Source organism: Poeciliopsis prolifica, unplaced genomic scaffold (genome assembly GCF_027474105.1).
Source record: "Poeciliopsis prolifica strain line A6 unplaced genomic scaffold, Auburn_PproV2 SCAFFOLD007, whole genome shotgun sequence".
In the NCBI taxonomy this organism is placed as follows: Eukaryota; Metazoa; Chordata; class Actinopteri; order Cyprinodontiformes; family Poeciliidae; genus Poeciliopsis; species Poeciliopsis prolifica.
The window spans coordinates 9,198,179-9,220,156 of NW_026562382.1; positions in this window are offsets into that span (position 1 = coordinate 9,198,179).

A 21,978-nucleotide genomic window follows, 5' to 3' on the forward strand; every position below is an offset into this window, starting at 1 on the left:
AAGTATGCATCACATCAATGGACGTGTTTGTGCTATTTTCAAAATCACTGTCATCACGGCTACAGTCAGTAAATGTCCACGAAGTTTGCTGAAATATAAATGGTGACACACGGCTCCAGCTTCAGCTCCAACGACAAGTTACAAGCAAGGACTGTTTCAGTGAATTCTCTGATTAAAGCAAATTAAACTTTAATAATTCCCATGGGGGAAAATAGGTCATCTTGGCAGCAAAAGGGACTGTACAAACAGCGGATTAAAGGTTATGACAAGTATGTGCAAAAAAAAAAAAAATGAAAATGAAAAAGAATGATACAGTAAATAAAAAGGAAGCTTCTTCAAAAGGCTTTGAAATGCTGCATCTTTACTGAGTTGATGAAATGTCTATCATTTGCTGTCTACCTCATTAGATTTGCGAGAGTGCAAATTTGCTGTTTGTATGCATTGTGCACTATTTACCGTTCAATCAAATGCAGATAAGGGTAGGTCTGACAGACAGGCTAGGAAAGCAGGCATATTAGAGCAGCCCAAACTGCTCATTTTTATCCAAACACAACCTGCTTTTCAAACATGGCTTCCCACTTATTCATGCAGGGACATAAACACGGCTGCGGCCATGGTAATATTATTTACAAAAACCCAAGAAGATATGCGCTGCATCTGCTTGTATTTGTGCCGTGTTTAAGGATACACATGGATGTCTGTTTGGACAGCTGGATCACTAAACTAAATAATCCCAGGAATGTTGGAATGTTTTTCATTTTGCATCTGTAAAACAATCTCACATAAGTCTCCTGCTTCTCCTCACTTAGTTTAGTTTAGTTCCTCCATCTGGAGACACTGACTTTTGTCACCCTGGCAAAGTCGGAACGGTTGGGGATTTTTTCTTTTTCTGGATAACAGAATCCTGTCATCTACTGAGAGTTGACTATAAGTACGACTCCGTTTCTCCTCGGGGAAAACACATTAATTTGGATTTTGATTTGCATTTGTTTTGGTGCTAGTATTGACACAATTCCAGACCTAGATGTCTCATCTCAGCAGGCAGCTCTGATGAGCTCATCTGCATAAGTTGAAATACTCTTTGAGAGGGAGATTGCGTGGGTCACAGCATCTCATCCCATTGAAATACAGACAGAAACATCACATCATTTTATCTGTATCAGTCCCAGGGTTTCAGAACATGGGGGAAGGAGACAGGTGAGCAGAATGTCAAGTAGAAAGGAGGCTGAACCATTTACTGCAACACTTACTCCTCCAAGTACATGTTTACCGGTGGATCACTTAGGGATGTAAAACAGGTTAAACTTCTTCCTTAATTATGCATAATGCTCTTTGAAGCGAACCCTTTTTTTTTTTTTTTCAAATTAATGCAGCTCTGTACACCACAGTTGCTTGACAAAAAAGTGCAATGTTGTTGAAAGAATCTGAATGCAGATTAAAGACTAGCATGAGCTGCAGGATGAATATGACTTGTCTCACAGAATGATTACAGTCACAGCAAAAAGGAATTACAGACAATGAAACTGATCTGTGTAATACCTCCATTCTTCTACATTTTACATACACAAATGATCTATTCAGATGAAAATGGAATGAGCACTGTACCATTCAGTTGTGAAAAATTGACATGCTCACCCGGAGTACTTAAGCTTTTAATTCAATAATTCAATAACACAGGCGATTAAGAGCTTGTCTTCCACCTTCACTAAATTCTAAGGGAGATGGTTCCACTTGGTTGGAAACTGTTGGTGGGGAAAGAGCGGGCGAGCAAGAAACATAAACAATATTGAGAGTGTAGTTTTCATTTTAACTGGGAGATGTCATTGAACACAGCGTGCATTCCCCTTAGGGCGACTTCTAAAAAGCTGATTTTAGCTCCATTAGCATGGGGAAAACATAATTGAAATAGCAAAACCTGGGAGCCATTAGGCAACGTAAACTTAATTCTTCTGTAGTTGTTACTGGAGCATGAATTTCACAACTACTTTACATAAGACACACAGTACCTCGCTGAGGTATTTTCAGATGTTTTCATGATATAGCCATAAACTGCAGTCTATTATATTGGGATTTTAAGTGATGTATCGGGTATCTGCAACCTGCATGTGGTGTGTTAACCTGGAGAGAGGAGTTCTGAAGAAATGTAATAAAGAAATGAGTCATGGCTTTATATATTTATGAAACAAAAAAAAAAGAAAAGTTTTTTTTTCTCTTTTTTTTCAGTCCTTAAATACCATAAGCCTGATAATGAAGCATTTTTTAAGTGAACAAGTATGAAAAGGGCTCAACTAATGCAGTCATTGTATTCAAAGTTAAATAAGTAAATAAATGCTGTCGCTAATAAATAATTAATAAATACTTAAAAAATAAAATAAAATAAAAAAATTAGATGTCCCCATCATAAAAAATATATATATAAAAAAAACTTGGGAGAGGCTAAGTTTGTCAATCACAATCTTACTTATACATTTCAAGATGTATTTATTTCAAAATTCATTCATTTTATTATTTAATTTTATCATGGTGTTTTATTTTGTAAATCTACTTTCAATATTTTACCCACTGTTATTATTTAACTAAGTTTTTATTTCAGGGTGTTTTTAAGTCAAGGTGTTTAAATTCAAATGAGGGGCTGGGGTTTCCTCAGTGGGCCTTGTCTAGTGATGGGACTTGTGTCTCTTTAATAGGAACCAAATCCTCCACATTTATTCACTTCAAATCTATTTTTGAGAATATAGATTTTTCTAAGAACAAGCTTTTGTATCCTATAATTTCGTATTAATTGTTTTTTTGGTTGATGTTCAGAAAAAAAAAAACCTAAATAAATAATTAAGTAAAAAAACAACCTAGTATGTTCTTTCAAAAATATATATATGTATATCTCTATAAAATATAACATTTCAAAACATTTAAAATACCCATGTGTTTGTTTGTTTTTTTCACGAGTGTTGTGTGTATTGATATATTTTGTGCTATTTGTATTATGAAAACAAAATAAAAATAAAAATGTAATGAATAGTTGAAGAAAAAAATTTACTTGATTTGCTTTGACAGGAACAAAATTGCTCTTCTGCACAATTAAACATAACAATTAAGGCCGCACATTAGTGAACATTAATCAAGGCGCAACAAGTACGAAGAAACCAGCAAGAATTGAATGCACTGTGGCTGTCCTTTCCTCCTTTCCTACTGCATGAAGCCTGCAACATTGTAGCAACAAGGTAGTGCACAAATACATACGTCTGACACCATGACAGGTGAAGAAAACAAACAGAGATCAATGAACCGCATTTTATGTGCCCTTATGTTCTTGCAAAGTTTATAAAATAAACTATATGTATATATAATGTCATGGGGGAATATATTGAAATATCTATTGATGACAGTATTTTTATTTATTCATAAACCAGACACAATTACGTATATTGTAATTGCAGTTCTATTTCTCCAGTGATCTTTCCCCCTTTCTAGAACCTGAAATCAAAACAAAACAGTAATTTATTTCAAATTTTTACAAATGGAACGTCTTATGACAAGAAGTGCTGCTAGTTAGAATGCTCCAGAAAAGGTCCAGACTTAAGACTGATTGACAATATGTGGTAAGACTTTGGTGCTCACAATTGTTCTGCTTCAAAATTACAGTGCTTGACTAAAATATTTTAGTTTCTCGATGTGCAAAACAGGTAGAGAGATACCTCGACTTGCAACTATTACGACAGCAAAATGTACTTGTACAAATAATTGACTCAATGGATCTCAAGCTGACACACTATTCAATTTGTTGTAAAACATTCTGCAAATCATATTTTTCCTTCTTATTCACAGTTTATGCTAATCTACATCAAACTCCAAAATAAGTACATTGAAGTTGGTGGTTGTAACAAAACTGAATAATTTATAGGGATACAATTATTTTTGCAAGGCAGTGTAGTTATTACAACTTTGATTTTACTTATGTAAATATGTATTTTAAAAGCAATATTGTTTTTGCACTAGATAAACTTTATGATATAAAGATGACATCAAAACAACTTCTGAAAGCAATCTGCAGTTGTTTTTATGAGCGTAAACATGTATCTGGAGCACACCTTTAGGAAATGATTTTCCTATCAGAAGTGCCTTGTGTTGTTAAATATAACACTGCTTCTATGTACATGCACGTTAAATGTGAGACATGCCAGAAGCCGTTCTTCAGCTTGCAGCAAAGTGAAAGCAAGCAGAGTCACAACATTCTTTGTGCATTTGCAAAATCAACTGATGGGAGAGTTAGATCTCTGTGTCTTCTTTTGTTTTGAATACCAATGGATAAACCAAATGTAAAAAACAATATTCTTAAGTACCTCAGAGCAAAAGGCCTATGTCACTTCCGTTTTTTAAAATGGCGAAGACTTGAGAAAAGGCTTTTAAATTTTCTGAAGATGTCTTTATCTCTGTAAAATCATGAAATTAAGAATGTCCTGTAGTATATATATATATATATATATATATATATATATATATATATATATATATATATATATATATATATATATATATATATATATATATATATATATATATATATATATACTGCATTTATGTCAGGGTTTTTTATTCACAAGGGTGCCAGAATTTGTGACGTTCTCTGTGTTAACAAAAGATTATTTTGCCATCTAATAAAAGAAAACGTTTGGAAAAAGACATTTTCTTTAATACTGGTGAAAGTGAACCATCGTTGCTATGAGAAAAAAAAAAAAAACATATAAGTTAAACATTAGGGTCCTCCAGCCATGTGAATTTTTGTTCTTATCGGTGCACCTTGAAAATGAGTGAAGTTATGCTGGAAACTCAGATGGTATGTCAAGATGCTTTTGGGATTGAATTCTGAACTGAATCCCTCTTCACTGGTTGAGATATGAGATTTTATAAGGAAAGCTGTGAGCCAGGAATGGGTCAGTCTGAGTTCCCATAGCATGATAACCTTGAGTATAAAACAGGTTTCTGTGTTTTTTACACAGAACTTTTTTCTGTGTTAAAGTTTGTATTTTTACACAGAAACCTGAAGAAAAAAATGTGTTACATGATTCGATTTCTTATATTGAGAACATTAAAACAGTAGTCATCTCTATTGCCCTCAAAAATAAGACAAGATGGTGAATATTAAAGTAATATGCGTTTTCTGAATACACAAACAGAGCACGCATAAAATAAACAGTCCCTAAAATAAGTGGTAGTTCTAATTAAAAATGAAATCATCTTTTTTTTCTGTTCCAGCCTTTAGAAAGTCCTACTGTTTAACAAGTTGACAGATTATTTTGTCTTAGGCAAAGCTTGCTGTCGGCAGCTTGACAGACGCACTTGTAGTTTGCTCATTGTATAAAATCAGCCTTTTCTTAAAGTAAATGGCCAAAGTTTTCTTATCCTTTTCTTATCCTTTTTGTGCAGTGAGTTAAAAAAAAATGTCATTTCATATGCAAGATTTAAAAAAAGCACAGAAACTGGTCAATGAATCAAGAATCAAATGAAAAACTAAGATCACCAAAATAGACTTAAAATTTTGTTTAGTAAAAATTTTAAAAAAATAACCTTTTTTTTTAGCAAAGCTGTCAGTTTTCTTATAACATTAATCTCGTTGGCAGTCCACTGCCCCAAATTGGGATTTCAAGTTCTAAGACATTAATCTAAAAAAACTGAGAAACGCTGAACATCTTGTCTGTAAGCAACTTGAAAACATGCTAACCATCATCTCCTTGTTAATGCCTCATATCATTGGCATTTACAGACTTTAAAAGGGATTGTGTGTGTGTGTTTTTTTTTTTTTTTTTCTAAAATAAATCAAATACAGTTATTTTTTACTGGCTGAACTAAGACTGGGCAAAGAAGACGATTATTCCAGCCCAATGAAAACAGACTTTGAAAAAAAGCCAAACAGTGAGCCAAATTGATTAATGTGTTGTTAGATTTCTACCAAGCATAGTGACATGGAAATAAATGTGCACGCCAAATTTCACCACTGAGTAATGCTTTCCCTAATTCGGAGTCGAAGTACGGCTGGGGTGATACGCATGTGTTTGTGCAAGTGTTCTTACACAATCTGTTTTTTCTTGTAAACAGGCGACAGAATTGACAGGGAAGTCAGAGACTTTACAAAAAAATGCCATATGTCTCCCCACATCCGTTTTCATCCCCAACCCTTTCCTCAAAGGTGTGTAATCTTATTTACTGCGTTTAGTTTTCATAGAGGCTGTCAGTAATAAACAACCCTCTCGCTGACCCCCTTTTGGCTGAAAATTCCAGACTCCACACACACCTCATTTTAAGTGTTTGTTACAGCAGTCTCCTCTGGGACAGGTTCAAAAACACACCGATCTGTCAATCGTGATTAATGTTTTACACAAAAAATGCATATAGACCGAGGAAGTCATCTGGCAGGACTTCACACAGGATTCACTACATGTTACTGGGTCACGACACACTTTCCTCACTTTGAATTGGGCAAAAATAGTCCTCTGTGAGCCTTTTTAGTGACAAAGTGGGCCAATATCTGCATAAAGTGGGGAAGCTAATGTGCTCTGTCATACGCTCAAGAGTCCTGAGTCTAAAAAGCTTCACCCTTTAAGTGCTTTGTCTGCCATCATAAATAGGATAAAAAAAGGGAGAAAATAGGTACTAGACAGAGCGAGACAGAGTATAGAAACAGGCCGAGCCTTTTAGAATCGATAGACAGTTTATTGAATCAATACGCAGTTTAGTGCCGTGCAAAACCTGTCTTTCTGACCAAAGAGGTTGAATAAGACGGCTGATTAGGAGTCGTGGAGGCATAAGTGCAGCATATTTCGGATCATCTCAGACACAGGAGCTCATCTCTGCCACTCTTTAGGTCTTTGACATTGTTGGAGAAACTGCAAAGGTGGGGATGTCACAAAGCTTTGATGGAGCACATCAAATGTTAAGCTTCACGGTTTTGCTTTTATAGCTGTTAAAGAGCAGAGCTCTCATTAGCATTCTGTGCAAGTTAGCTATGCAGTTAATGATGCAGCCACCTTGGCTGGAGGTGGTTTCAGTTTGAGTTAGTTGGGTTTTTCAAGGTTTGCATGAGTTTGCATTCCATTAGCACATATGCTCACTCTTACATCCCACAGAACAAAAAGAATCTTCCATGGCAATATTATATTCATATGTTTAATGAGAATGAAGGCACAATGAAACACTTGTCTATTGCAATAATCAAAAAGCACATATTTTAGGTTAAAAGCAAAGTGCATCACATGTGCAGACTCAAAAGGAGACAATTACTTTACATAACATCCAGTACATCAAAATGTTGCTTTTAAAATGCACCTGCTGATTAAATGGTATCCAATTCTGGTTTTATGGTTAGCGTCTCTTTGCACATTTGAGTGTGCATTTATTCTTTCTACAAAGCAAAGTGAAAGACATTTTCACTAAGTACGACAGATCTCTCTCTCTCTCTCTCTCTCTCCCTCTCTCTCTTTATCTCTTTTTTTCTATTCCTCTTTCTATCTATCTCTTGCCGCAAAGGGCAAAAACTGCATGTGCCAAAAAATATCCAGATTCATTAAAATTATGCCCCTGCACACCGGCAACAAAGTTTCCTTTCCAGATGACAGTTGCACACCAAAGTTTGTGCTCAAGGTGCAGTGGATCTGCCCTCTGCACACCCACTTTCAACCACAAATGGTCAATGCAAAGCACCTCATGAGTATCAGTGTTTCTTTAAATGAGCCAGCTGATCATGTTACTTAATGATTAACAATGGCAGACACTGGGAAAAGAGGGGTGGGGGGAAACACAATTTCACAGAGGCAGATACCTTCCAGGCGGAATCAGCTGAGATAATACTGCCAGCAACTTACTTACACAATACATCACCCCACCCCGACCCTACCAATTTAACATTTTACCTTCCTTTAGTTTAGAGAGTATTCCAATATCAGATTTTTTGTTTTGCATATCTGCTCTGTCTTGTCAAACCCCCAGTCGGTTATGGCAGATGGACGCTCGAACTGAGCCCAGTTTGGCTGGAGGTTTCTCCCTGTTGAAGTGGAGTTTATTCTCCCCACTGTCGATCAATGCAAGCTCAGTATGAAGGATTGTCAACAACCAAACAATTCACTGTCGCTATCCAGAAGGAGTGAATACTGCACATCAGATACTCTTTGCAATCTGCTGGGTTTCCTTAGATAGCTAAAATTCTTCAACTAATTTGAACAATAAACTGAACTTAATACACAAATTAATAACTAAGAAATAATTGTGTGTATAAATGGTTTAAAATTACTTTTTTTGAGCGTTTGCCTCGAGATAACGTGTGAATTCCTGCTATATAAAGAAACTAAATTGAATAGTCAGTTTCGACACATTTTTATGTGTGTGGGATGCTGTAATAGGCCACAAAGTCCTCAAGCCCTCCCAATCATAACCATCATTAATTTGTTTCACGCGTCTATTAAACGAAACATTTTAGTTAAAGGTCATAACATGTTCACTGTCTCCTTTTGGAGCAGCTTCTTTTCTGTGTTCAGCCTACACACGTGGAAAACATGAGGCTTATGAGGAGCATAGTGCAAAGCTCCAATGAAAAGTTATCTGTTTTGCATCAGCTGTATTAGTATGAAACCCCTAAATGCCCATGTTAAACCCACACAGGTGTTTTCACTTGTTGTAGCTGATTAAACCTCGCCTGAGCACTGTGTGGGTGAAAATAATGTTGACGAGTGCTCAGCTGACATCTCTCTCACTCTCCGGTAAGGCTTATTGTATCTGTAGAGTCAGTCAATTTACACCACTATGATTATTAGTACACAGAGTTTGGGGACCTTGTGTAATTACAGACAAAGCTCTGCCCATTAGAGCTCTGATACGGCACAATAACTAAAAACATCTGTCGGACGACTTCAACAACCCTTATTTACGGAATTAGACTTCACAGAAATTAATTACCTGCAACGGGAAATATTTTTAAAAGAACATAAAAGTAATCAATCATTACTTTGCTTTACATAAGAAGAGTATAAAAAGATTAATAGTTTATAAACAGGCTGAAAAATGTTTGCAGAAAACCAAACATAAATTATTCCTGAGTCATCTATTTAACATTCTGCTTTCAGGCTGCGACGCAGGTTTAACATTAATTTGGTAATTTTATTTATTTTAAGCCTGCTTAAATATGCAGAATGCATTTTTTTCTTTTCTAATTAATGTGATCCAGACTAAGAAGCTCACTATTTCCCAAAGAGGAGTGTTTAAACTAAAAACAACAGTTCAGGGCTAAATATCTGTTTATTATATATTGAAACAACACCACTGATAAATATTGAAAGTATGATAAATAAATACCTTATTCTACTTTTTTTAAATCAAATCAGTAATTAGAAAAAAGACCCTGCAGTCACGTCTTCTAAAAAATGGAAATGAGTGTCAATTACGGTGTAATAGTTCATCTAGATAGGAAACAGACCGTTTCGATGACATGGAAAAAAAATAATAACATAAAGTACAAGTTGTGCACAAAAAAGAGTGTAGCAAGTTCTTTTCTACAAAGATTGTCTATGCAGGATGATAAGGTGAGGTTTGTGGAACCAACGAGGTGAAGAGGAAAGATTTCTCCCTACAACCAAACAGCTTCATTATTTCAATGCAGCTAATTTCCTCCATTGGTAAAACACAGATTGATTATGTGGAAAAAAGTGAGACTTAAACAACCAAGGGCTTGCATGTAGGTTAGTCTACTTTGTATTAAGATGCCAGATGTTGAAGGAAGTTTCTGTTGCGAGTCAGAACAAATCAAAGATGCTGTTTGGAACGAGACCAAAACTTCCAATCAGTTCAATCAAAAATGACAAGAGAAAATAAAATGTCACTAAAGCCAAAAGTAAAACTTAAAATTTGTGTCAGTTTGTTCTGGTACAACTAAATGTCCCCCCTGGAGGACCTTATAGGTTATTTCTATTCTATTCTATTTCAGGATTTTGACTCATGGGTCACAAGTTACTACAAGTTAAAAGGAAAACTTGTAAACATACTGTGGATTATTTTTGAAAATCTTACCTTTTAAAACATAAAACATATCTCAATGTGACAAAAGAGGGGATTTTAGTTTATTTTTTTCTTCGAGCTACTTGTCAAAATAGATAGGAGGCAGTTAACAATTCAGGTTGTTGGTGGATCTTCTTTTGTTTTTCTAACGAGGGGCATTGATTTACATCAAGAGAATTGAAATAACAGACTACCCGCATTCCTTATAATGATGGTTAACCAAGAGATCAGTCTTTTGGCATAAACCTACATAAACTGCAGCTGTCAGTAAGCCTGCTTCCCCTCTGAATGAGCTAAAATAGGTAACCCATAAGACTCCTCAAGTTGAATAAATATCACAGCAAGCCAAGCCTTTAAACATATAAATGAGAGCACGTGAAATCCAAATTGTAAAAAACACGTCACAAAACACAGTTACTGCCTAGAACCAAAGACAGCCACCCATCAGTTTTATTAATGTGATTTTTAAAAACTGCAAGTTGAAATCCATGGCTTGTTTATTAAGCAACTAATGTAGACCTTTTTCAAGCAGCAAGCCCAACTAAGCAGTGAATTTCAGCTTGCTATCTTTGTGTTTTTCTGACTAAATGTAAAAATGTAAAATAGTCTTTAAAAGAATATCAAGCTGTGCATATATGTCCCAAAACAATGGACAAATATTTTATTTAAAAATCTAAACATGGTTATTTTTATTTCCTTAATTGGCATAATTATATATCAATGTTTTTTCCAGAGAAGATAAAAAAGAGGCTGATAGATAAAGAACACTTGCTAATAAAGAACTAAATATTTAATGAGGTGCCCTATATTTTTCAGACCTCCTTTTTCTCTAATACATAATTTGACCCATTTTTTTATTTTTTTTTTCACCAGTTTTAGAACAGGAACTACAAATGACAATTATACTGACGTTTGAATACTACATATGTTTTACATAAAAAATATATCAATATGGTTTATAAAATCAACTCTAAATATAATATTAAGAGTAGTGTGACACAATGTGCTTAACATCTTATCCCCCCAAACATGTGACACTCAATACCTTGTTTAAATACTGCACTGCTAGTGTGGAGAATTGTAAAGAAACAAAAGAAATTGCACAGATATTTTATTTTTGACAAAGAAATTGAAATGACCAAAGTTTTCAGAGAAAGTATAGTTTAATAGACCAAGTTAATTGGCTGTACTGATGCCAAAGCTGACTTCTGTCATATACAGAAATACTCAGATGACTCTGCAGTTGTTGGGTGTATCAGAGAAGGACAACAGTCTGAGTACAGAGAGCTTGTGGACCACTTTGCAGGGGTTGAATGTAGATTTTAGGAGAAACACAGTTAGATCAAACCATACTTCCATTGTGGGAGAAGAAGTAGAGGTGGTTAAGGAATGCAAATACCTCAGAGTTCACCTGGACAACAGACTGGAATTGAAATGCAACAGTGAAGCCGTCTATAAGTAGGGACAGACTTAAAGAAGACTTTACTTCTTAAGGAAGCTGGGATTCCTCAAGGTTTGGAGCAAGATGCTGCAGATCTTCTATAAGTCTGTTGTTGACAGCGTGATTCTTCTGCTGTCATCTGTTGGGGCAGATAATCAGAGCCAGAGACCTAAAAAGGCTCAGCAACCTGACAAAGAAGGCTGGTTCTGTTCTGGGGACAACTGTGAAACCTCCAGAGATGCAGAGAAGAATTATTCATAAAATCAAGAAAATAGTGTACAACCCTGACCGTCCACTTCATGAGACTGTCTTTGAAAGCAGAATGTTTTCTACAATTCCTCATTGAATAATTTTAATTAATATGAGTTACAACAACATTTAAGTTTCCTTTTGGATCAATAAAGTATTTTTAAATTTGAATCTACCAGCTGTATATATCATTATTTTTGGAAATACTATCAAATTCAAGACCAAACAGCCTCAGTATGGAACACATATATACAATTTAAATAGTAATGCATAAATAAGACAGTAATATATTAACATAGATTTGAACCACAAATTTCTTAAATATCTCACACAATTAAAGTGATAGTGTCTAATGTCTCTAAATACTGAACTAAACACCATATACTAACAACAACAAATTTGTCCAAACCTGTGTGAGTAATCAGGCGTTATGTATTCTTCACTGGTTAACAGCGAGAACATAACACTGTCTGCAATAGCATAAAATGCTGGTATTTATTTTAGCATGTGCAATGTTAAGATGCTAATATATTTAAATGGGCTTCATAAAACTTGGCAAGGCCAGACCTCATCATTAGCTTGCATATAAGAATGAGTATGAGGATATTATAACTCTTTTTCAGAAGCTCCTCTCGAGTCAGATATTATCAGTTTTTTTTATTATTATTTTCTTGTTTGGATTTTATTTAATTTTATTGGCAATAACTGACTCCCCCCACCAGCAATTATACCAGAATATTTCTAATAAAATATAGGTCCTGGTTTGTCAAACCACTTTGCACTGACTGAGTAAAGATTCAAACATAAAATGTCACCAAACTGAAAAGAAACAAATAAATATTGATCTACATAAGGATGAGAACTTTCTATTAATAAAATTAGAAATTTGATTTGACCAAAAATGTCTGCAATCCCAGAGGTAACACTGTTTGGCATTTACAAAACACTCTTTTTCACCACCAAGGTGAATCTAAAAGTGTATTTAGCTTGAAACTACCCATTTTGGGATTTTCCTTGGTGTTTCTTTTTTTTTTTTTTAATAAAATAACTAGAGTGTAGGAATAAAACACAAACAAGCAAGGGATGAGTTTTAATAAAGTTGATAGAATGTCATGTTTTCAGCTAATAACATTTTTAAAATACACATTTAAGATTGAAATCAATCTTTTAAACATGTAAAACTTTTTTTTTTTTTTCCATTTATATTTTTGGCCCAAACACTGAAAGGAATGAGTCACACTAAAGGAGAACATACTGAAAAATGTGGTTTATTTTCAGACTGATCCCTACCCTACAAACCTTTGCAAAGGATGAAATAAAAAAAAACAATACTCTGAAAAAGTGGAATTAGTCCTTTTTCAAAGTGAAGGACCTGAGAGCTTGTATGGTATAGTGTCAAACCTCATTAAGGTTAAGGTCAGTCAAAAATATTGATCTGAATGCTAAATATGTGTCAGTACAACATAATGAAAGCAATAAAACACAATCAAAGAACTGGCTGACAGACAGGCATGGCATGCCAAAATGCCTGAGTATAAATCATTCAGAACATCTATTAACAGCAGGGGAAAGGCCCACTTTGTCATTTCAGGCAATAACTGGGAGTAAATTTGAATAAGTAAATGTTTTGCTCTGTGGGAGCACTAGGATCAGAAATGTTTGTATTTGAATCAAAACACTGTTTGCAATATTGACCCCAGAGCCACGACTGCAGTGAGATCCTCTCCCAACAGTTCTGCTTCTTCTCCTCCATCTGCTAGATCTTCTTCTAGAGTCAGTAAATAAGTCATTTCTCATTTCAGTTTTGCAAACAGTTCTTCGCAGAATAATGACACTTTCAAACATCCTGAGAGAAATCATGGGAGTGTTGTTTATTGATGCTTCAAGTCCTTAACAAAGCCAAAAGAAAAAAAGTGAGTTGGATCCATGTTTTGAACCAGCGTGCTTTGACTGGCACAGACTCCACAGCAGACTATGATGCAATTCCTTCTATCCAATCCACTCTCATTTTAATTCTCATTGTGATCCGTCTGCAACAAGGACACTGCTTCTAACCCAGAAAAAAGGGAGAGGGGGGGAAAAAAATGAATGATAATACTAATCGCTCCAGATATTTTAACCTTCGTAATTAAACCACCGTCTCTTCAAGGTCACTTATCCTGCTGACAAGAAAACGTTTTAATGAAAAGCATTTATGAAGGCTCCAGTGAGATATGTGTATGGCTTCTCAAACTCCTTAGTCCTTATCGCCAAATCCTGGGCAGGATTTCATGCAATTCGTGAAGGAAAATGTGTTCTTTTCACTGCTCTCTTTCCTGAAAACTCTACATGTATGGCTGCTAAAATGGAGTTTCATCCTGGCTTAGATGAGGTGAGGGAGCATTTACATTTCCTCAGTTCCTCCATTCCCCCCACCTCCACATTAGTGAGGGATATGCAACACAACCAGTTGGCATGACTTTTAAAATCCCACAATCCAGCAGTTCTGTGAACCCACCTGCTGTTCTAAACAAACAAATCATGCTACTGATTATGACCAAATCAAATGAAATTAATACACAATTTATTTAATGTGAAATTTATCTAAATTAGATGAAATTGGAAGGCCTTTCAGAGGAATGGAAATTACAACTTTGGCAGAGGCAGCAGACCTGTCTCCAGGTTACATGATTGGTCGACATGCTGCCAGGCTGCTTCAGTGGCTACGCACCAAAGGTACAATAAACGGGAATCTGAGCACAGTTAGATGTGCTCTGGAAAAAAATGAATGTTTATGAGGAGTTTCCTTTTGGGGATTTAGCTCTTGCACCAGAGGGAGGAATGATTGCGTGGGCTCTCGTCATATTTTTTTTTTCCAATCCATTTTAAAGACTCTTCTGTCATATGTGATCCTTTTCTTCCATCATCTTGAGAAAGGAGATTAGAGCAGGATCTGAATACTATAAAGCACAGTGGTTCTTTTCTTCTTTCACTTTTCTTTTCATAACCACTTCTCTTTGACCTTGACAGAGAACATCATGAGGTCAAGAAAATGTGAGGTAGAGAAAAAGCGAGTTGGTTGCAGATAATTTTTATTGTAATGATTCAGGAAGTTAATATTAAAATAATAAATCAGGCATGGTCACATTTTGGGAAAAAAGAAGAGGGAAATGATTTTCCTTAGGTATAATTTGTTGGACGTTTCCAGTGCACTACAAAAATATTCATAACTTAAACATTTTCAAGATACAACCCAAAACTTCAAGTTTTATTGTGATTTCATGACATAGATCAATGGAATCTATGAACAAATTGGAATGTCGGTGGAAAATTACTATTTTCATAAATATTTTTTTACAAATAAAATCTGAAGGTTTGACATGAATGTTGATTTACTCTCCCTAGTTTATACTTTTTAAAACCACATTTCACTGTTTCAGAAATGTTTACCTGCTTTAGAAGCCATAAAGACACTGAAAGTTTTTTTTTTTTCTTGACAGAATTGCTTAGGCTCAGATTGAAAGAAAAACATCTGGATTCAAGTCTACCTACAGTTTGTCAAAAGGACTTGATCTTCCCATCAATTGCGACCAGCTTCTCTATTGCTTCTAAGTAAAAGCATCCAGAAGGCATCATGATCAGGATGATATTCAAAAGCTCAATTCTGATGCCATTTAAATAGACCGCTTTTCTTCTATGTTTACAGGTTTTTTTTTGTTTGTTTGTTTTTTTTCAGTTTGGCATGTGGAAAATCGCTATTTGGGATTCTTTTGGTTTTATTTAAAAAATGGCACTAATGTTTTCTTATGAATGTCCAAGGCTCTTAAGGAACAACTTCATTTATTCTGTTATTAAATGAAAATAAGGTGGACTGAAAGGAAGGCAAATGAAATTCACACTGGAAGACTTCAGTCTCACCTGTATCATCCAGTCGCTGCGTCACACACGTCTCGTGGAGCCAATCACCAAACAAGACCTCCATCCATGGTTTCATCTCAACCCATCTCCCACTCTACCCCACCCTTTTTCTCCCGGCTCCTACAGGCTTCTTCGACCTCCACCACCGGTGTCCAGGCCCCGGGGGGAAGACGTCTCAAATCCTTATCGCAAGCTGCTCATCCAAGCTTGTTGCAATTTACAGCGCCCACATCTTCTGCCAGGGTTCGAGCGCCAAAACCTTAATTCATTCATGTTAACAAAACATTACAATCGTAGTTTTTCTCCATGTGAGTCTCTCCCGGTTGAATTGGGTAAACTTGAGTTTATTTGACTGTATTAGAATAAAGAGGCCTGAATAACAGCACTTTTGATTTTCACTCCCAAAAGTATTTTGCAATGTGACAAAATGTAAAACATATTTGACAGGTTTAAATAACTTTGCAAGGCTACATAGGTATTCCTTTTCATTCCATCATTGCTCATTATTGTTAAAATTATGGTTAAAAAAGCACCTCCTGCATGTAATTTAACAGCTTATGTTGATGAACAATTAACTGCAATTCATCAGCATTAAAAGTATTGCATACCCCTGCCCACTCGATTTGTGAAGCACAGCATGAGTGTGTAGTCTGTCTGTAGACATTGCCCTGTGTGAACGTCTTCAGCATTTCAGTAAGAAAAATGTATGCCAGACTAAAATGTAACTTCTGCCTACAGTGGTCAGTGTTTATTCCATTTAGTCACTTTTTCACACTGTCATTTTACCTGCATGTTAAATTAATAAGAAACTCTGTGCTACTGCTGAACTGATTGAATCTCTGTGTTTACAAATGGACAATTCCAGGGAGGCTTCGCCAGTTTGAGAGGAGGAAATGAACCTGTTTCAGAGAAGAATTCCTTCTATTTTTTGTTCTTTTGCAATGATGAAAATAAATATTTGCTACCTCCAAGGCTCTTTGAAAATTTGAAATATGTAATATGTTAGGTGAACCACTGCGACAAACAGCTTAAGCTCCCTCAGCTACTTTGGTCCGCAGCAAAGAAAAAAGAACAGTAAAAGGTCCATGTCAAATAAAACATTGACTTTCAAAGATAAAGACATAATAGTGCACAATGCAAAACAGAAGAAAAATTCAAAGGATAGTCTATAGGATTGTTGAGCTGAGGTTCAGCTATAGATTATAACATTTATCATATAGCAGAAGATATTTCTAATACTTTCCAAAGTATAAATACAAATTAGTTGTTACTTCACGTAGTCTGAGAGGGGTCTATATCAAATGACCTCAGAAATCTCCCGGCTGCTTGTGATAAAACTATTTTATGAACCTTTAAACTGTCGCCAAGGGGAAAGACAGACAGAGAAGGTGTGAATGTAGAAAAGTGAAGACTCAGACAAGCATATTGTCCATATGGAGGCACCTGTTCCTCTATGCTTGCTCTTTTCACTGTGTATTCGGTTTAGAATGTACTACATTACTGAATAATAAGGAGGCAATACAAAAGCAAGATTTTTCAAATTGATATTAATAATGGACTGAGCTGATAGGCTCTAATGTGGCACTGAATCTAACCCAAAACCATCTAAAATTTGCTACCAAATTAATTATAAAGCCTAATGATTTTCCAAAAATGTATCTAGTAGACAGAATGAATACATGAGGAGAATACATTCGCCCCCATTCCTTTCCTTGAGCACATCACTTGCACTGAAGACACCAGAGTATGATAATGCCAGCAAGCCCAGTGGGCTAGAAGCAGCCATGTCCATCAAACAGAGCTTTTTTTTCTTTATTAATGTGTTTGTTTTTCTCTCAGGCCCACTCTCTGTTGCATTTCCTCGATTCAAGCTGTGAATCTCCCAAAACCAGTCTGTTGCTATGCATCACTAAGTCAGCAGAGTACGTTTTATTTCATTTTTCAAATAACTGTAATCATGCAAACAGATGCAAGTAAAGAAAATACACATTGTGTAATCTGCTATAATTTATATGAACACATGTCTATTTTATTGTGTGCACACTCTTTTTGCTCTTCAGTGTTTTCTGTTTTTATCATCACTATTCAAGATAAAGTCGTTCCACTGACTTGATTGCAATGTGTGGAGCAAATAAATATTCCCCTTTAAAAGAAACAAACTGGCCTATTTTTCACATAATTTCTTGCAAAGTTTCTTTAAAATAATTTTCCTCAATGTAGTTATTTATACTTTTGTTTACATTCCAAACGCTGAGTTAACTTTGACATTGATTCTGCCATTAAAATTTAATAATGTTTAGGGCTCTCTAACAAATTATGCTAGACGATAAATTTCTCCAGTAGTTATTGCCATAAACAATAATATAGATGTTTTGAAAGCATTTTGAAGTAATATAGTGATAATGGTGGAAGACATTTTTCTCAAAGATCAAAATACTTTCATTTTGTAAAGAACACTTAAGACTGGAACTGGAAGATCTTTTAATGTCTAAAATGAAACACAACCATACAAAAACAATGAATAAAATGCAAATAAAAACCACACAAAACTGAATTCATAAATAAAATGGATTAAACAAAGGTAACCTTCAAAAATATCAATCATCGGAACGGAAAATATTAAGCATATATTTTAATTAATCATGCAATTAATTTTATTTTACTGTGTTGTTTTTTTTTTCTGCCTCTTGGCCAAGACTCCCTTGACAAATAAGTTTTTAGTCTCAATGGATTTATTTATTTATTTTCTGGTAAAATAAAGGTTAAATAAAGCAAAATAAAATTGTGACAGGCTTAATCATGTCTGTTTTCTAAACATGTAACTTGCTAAAATTGTTTTAGCATATTACCACTTCTATTTTTCAACAGCTCATTAATTTATTTACACATCCATTTGTTGCAGTGGCTGTAGTCTCGGCATAGATCACCCGACGTCTCTCATCAATATCCTCTTTGAGTTTTTCTTTTGAGAGAGACTTAAGCTACGCCAAGTCAGTGTCTGTCCTGAAATTTCCTGTCTTAACACCTTCTTTGACAACACACTGGCAGACATGTATAAATCCCAACCAAATGCCCAGTCTAACTCAAGTTGCTCTATTTTTATTCCTACGAAGAACAACATCACTGTGAGCTTGTCCAAGAAAGCTAAGCTCCTCTACCTATGAACACTGGTCCATAAAGCTTTTCACTGTCACCCTCCTGAGGCAAAAATTTAAAGGCAATTGTTTTCTCTCACCAATGGCTGATTTTGATGGGTTGAAAACTGACATAATAGCATTGCATCTTTTGATGAACTATGTAGTCCTAAATTTTAGATCATTTAACACTAAAAATAATACAAAATATGGCTTAAAGCTACCATTAAAACTGTAAGTCTTGTGACTGTGTACTCATTTGTTTTTTATTGCAGCAATAGAAAATGTTGGCACCCCTGAAAGCTGTCACTTGCAAAATTGTATATAAAAAAATTGTTCTACACTCAATCTGCCCACTCATCCATCCATATCACTGAGCATACAATGCTTTGCAAAAGCAGTCATACCACTTGAACTTTTTTCATATTTTGTGAGCTTTCACTGATTGGCCAGGTTGAAATCCAACCTGACAAACCAAGCTCAATGGGAAAATTCCCAAAGGGAGCATCAAAGTGCGACAAGAATCGAGTGGAATTGCATAGAAATGCTGTGTCCAGGCTAAATTCAGAATAACAAATGAAATTATGTATCTTTGACAGAAACAGTTCAAAATCAAAAACCTGTCACCCTGCCTTGCTATGGTGCCCATAAGGTTTTTTTTTAAAAAAACATTTTTTTCTGTTTAACTTCCAAAATATTAAAAAATATTGTCTCTTAGTCAGGTTAGTTTCCAGAGGCCCTCTAAAGCCCTTCACTCGACTCAATAGGCCAAAAGACTGCTGTGCTTTGAAGAAGCATTGGTGGTGTTGTGAAACAAAATTTTTATCAACCTATATCCATAAAGTCTGTAATCAAGAGCGCTTACTACATCAGCTTTTTATCACTTTACAAACATTGCCAAATGTTTCCTGTCAAAACAGGGCAGAGAAAAGTGTGTGCATGTTTTTCTTTTCAGGAGGTTATTGTCATTGTGTCTTTACTGGTCTCTGTAAAAGTCATTCAGGCAGCTGCAGCTCATCCAAAATGCTTCTGCCAGAGTCATTATCAGCACCAGAAAAATATATCATATTTAAACAGTTCTTAAAACCCTCTTTTGCTTCCTTGTTTCTAAAAAGATATACTTTAAAGTTCTCCTGCTGGTCCATAAATTGTGAAATGGACTTATGCCCAAATACATTTATGAGTGGCTTGTCAAGAATGAACTATGTAGACCCCGGCTTTCTCTGTGTTCCTACAACCAGAGATAAGCAAGGTGAGGCAGCATTTAATCTCTATGATGTAAAGCACAGAAACAAACACCATAAAAGCCTGAAATTTGCAAACCTTCAAGGTTTCTTTAAAGTTGGAGTGAAAGTATTTGTTTGCTGGATCTTTCTATAAAAAAAGATCCAAAGTACAATATGCAAAGTCAAATTTCCTTTAAATTAAGTTAGAAAAATACATCACTTGTACACCAACTGAGGGTGTTACTGAGCTGTGCTATAAAATGGAACTGTGTGCCTGGAAAATGCATAACACAGCTCCTTTAAAGCTGGATGTGCGTATGCATTTGAATTTTTTTTTTCTTTAATTCAATTCTCTTAGTATTTGGCACATAAATGTTTCTTTTTAAACAAAAGCATTTTTTGTTTTGTTTTTCCTTTGATGTCCAATTGGACACTTTAGATCATCTTGTGCATAAATAATAAAATATCTAAAAAAAACTTGCTTTCAGACTGTCATGCTTCATGTTGTTATCCCTCCAATAATTCAAAGAAGGACATCACCCAGACATAATGGTTTTACATATATAAAATACAGCTTCACAAAGTAATTTATGCATTGGACTGAGAAATTCATAAATCATGAAAAAGGTCTGATCTGCATGGGAGACATTCCATATTATATTTTAATTCAAGTCTTTCTATTACACCAAAAATGTTATTCTGTTTGAGAGCGTATCATTCAGGTGTTATTAATTTGAAACTGTTTTTGCTTTCTGAAGATTTTTATCTTCATAAAGCTAAAAATATGTGTTATATGTACAACTGCTGCGAGCCAGACGCCAGAAAAAGGCCCCAGCTCATACAACTCTTTCACTGGAAAAGTCAAAACGTTAACAAGCGACATCGTAAATGTTTCCATCAAGTGACCTTGGTCTGTCCCGACAACCTTTGTTGACAAACCCGATCTGACATTTTGAGTGTCTTAGGTTATTCTGTGAATGGGAGTTCAATCATCACATCATTAATGGGTTTGGAGTGGGGCCAGTCATTCATGACACTGTGCTTTATAGCTTCGCCAGGAATCTCTGTGCTGAAATGAGAATGTTGGTGATATTTTCTATGGAGCTATTTTCTGACCAGAGGGTACCTTTGATTAATGGCTTTTTCCCAGCAAAGCCATTTAGGTAATCCAAAAGAATAATCTCCTCTGTCTTTGAAACCTTAAACCGAGCACACCGACCAGGGCTGGATGTCTCCTCCCCGTCAATTACAGACCTAATTAGTATTTATGGTTTTTGTCATCCAAGATGTTTTAAGTCAATTGTTTCGTCTTTTTGCTCCTGCCTTGTATTAGCATTTGTTGTTGTTTTCAATGTAAATCAGTAGCCTTTTTGTGCCCTTGCAAAACAATAGATGCACGTATGAATAGGTACTATGTATCCAATAGCCTCTGGAGAGGCTATTTTGCATGATTATATTTATTCAGCTCTGCTGAAGTCTTATCCGACAAAAACAATTTACATCTTTATTAATCATGGACTCTGTTTTATTAGTCAACAGAATCAAATTTTATCAACTCTTACTTTTATTTTGCTTCATAAAGCTCCAGTGTTGCCCAATTAGAATTTGTGTGGGAAAGTTAATTTTTTTTCTAAATGTTATTTCTTCTTAACTTCATACCTCTCATCTCTCTCCACATGGTTATAAAGCTCAATAGTGAAAAAAAAGACAAACCCACAGTAAGTAAATATAACTGCTTTCAAAGCTTGTTGACTGCTTCTCTTGACTCACATCTTCTGGGCATTGCCTTGGAGACCCAGCCCGTGTTCAACACAACAAGTGTTAACGCCAATTAAACCCCCGGCACAGCCCTGTCATTCTCCTCATCATGTAACATATGAGTGATAACACTAACTCTTACCTACAGCTCTCATCTGACACGCATTAAATGGCACTAGACCCTTGTGTTTCCTGACATTTTGCAGGAATCGATTGCAATTTAATCAGCACGAGC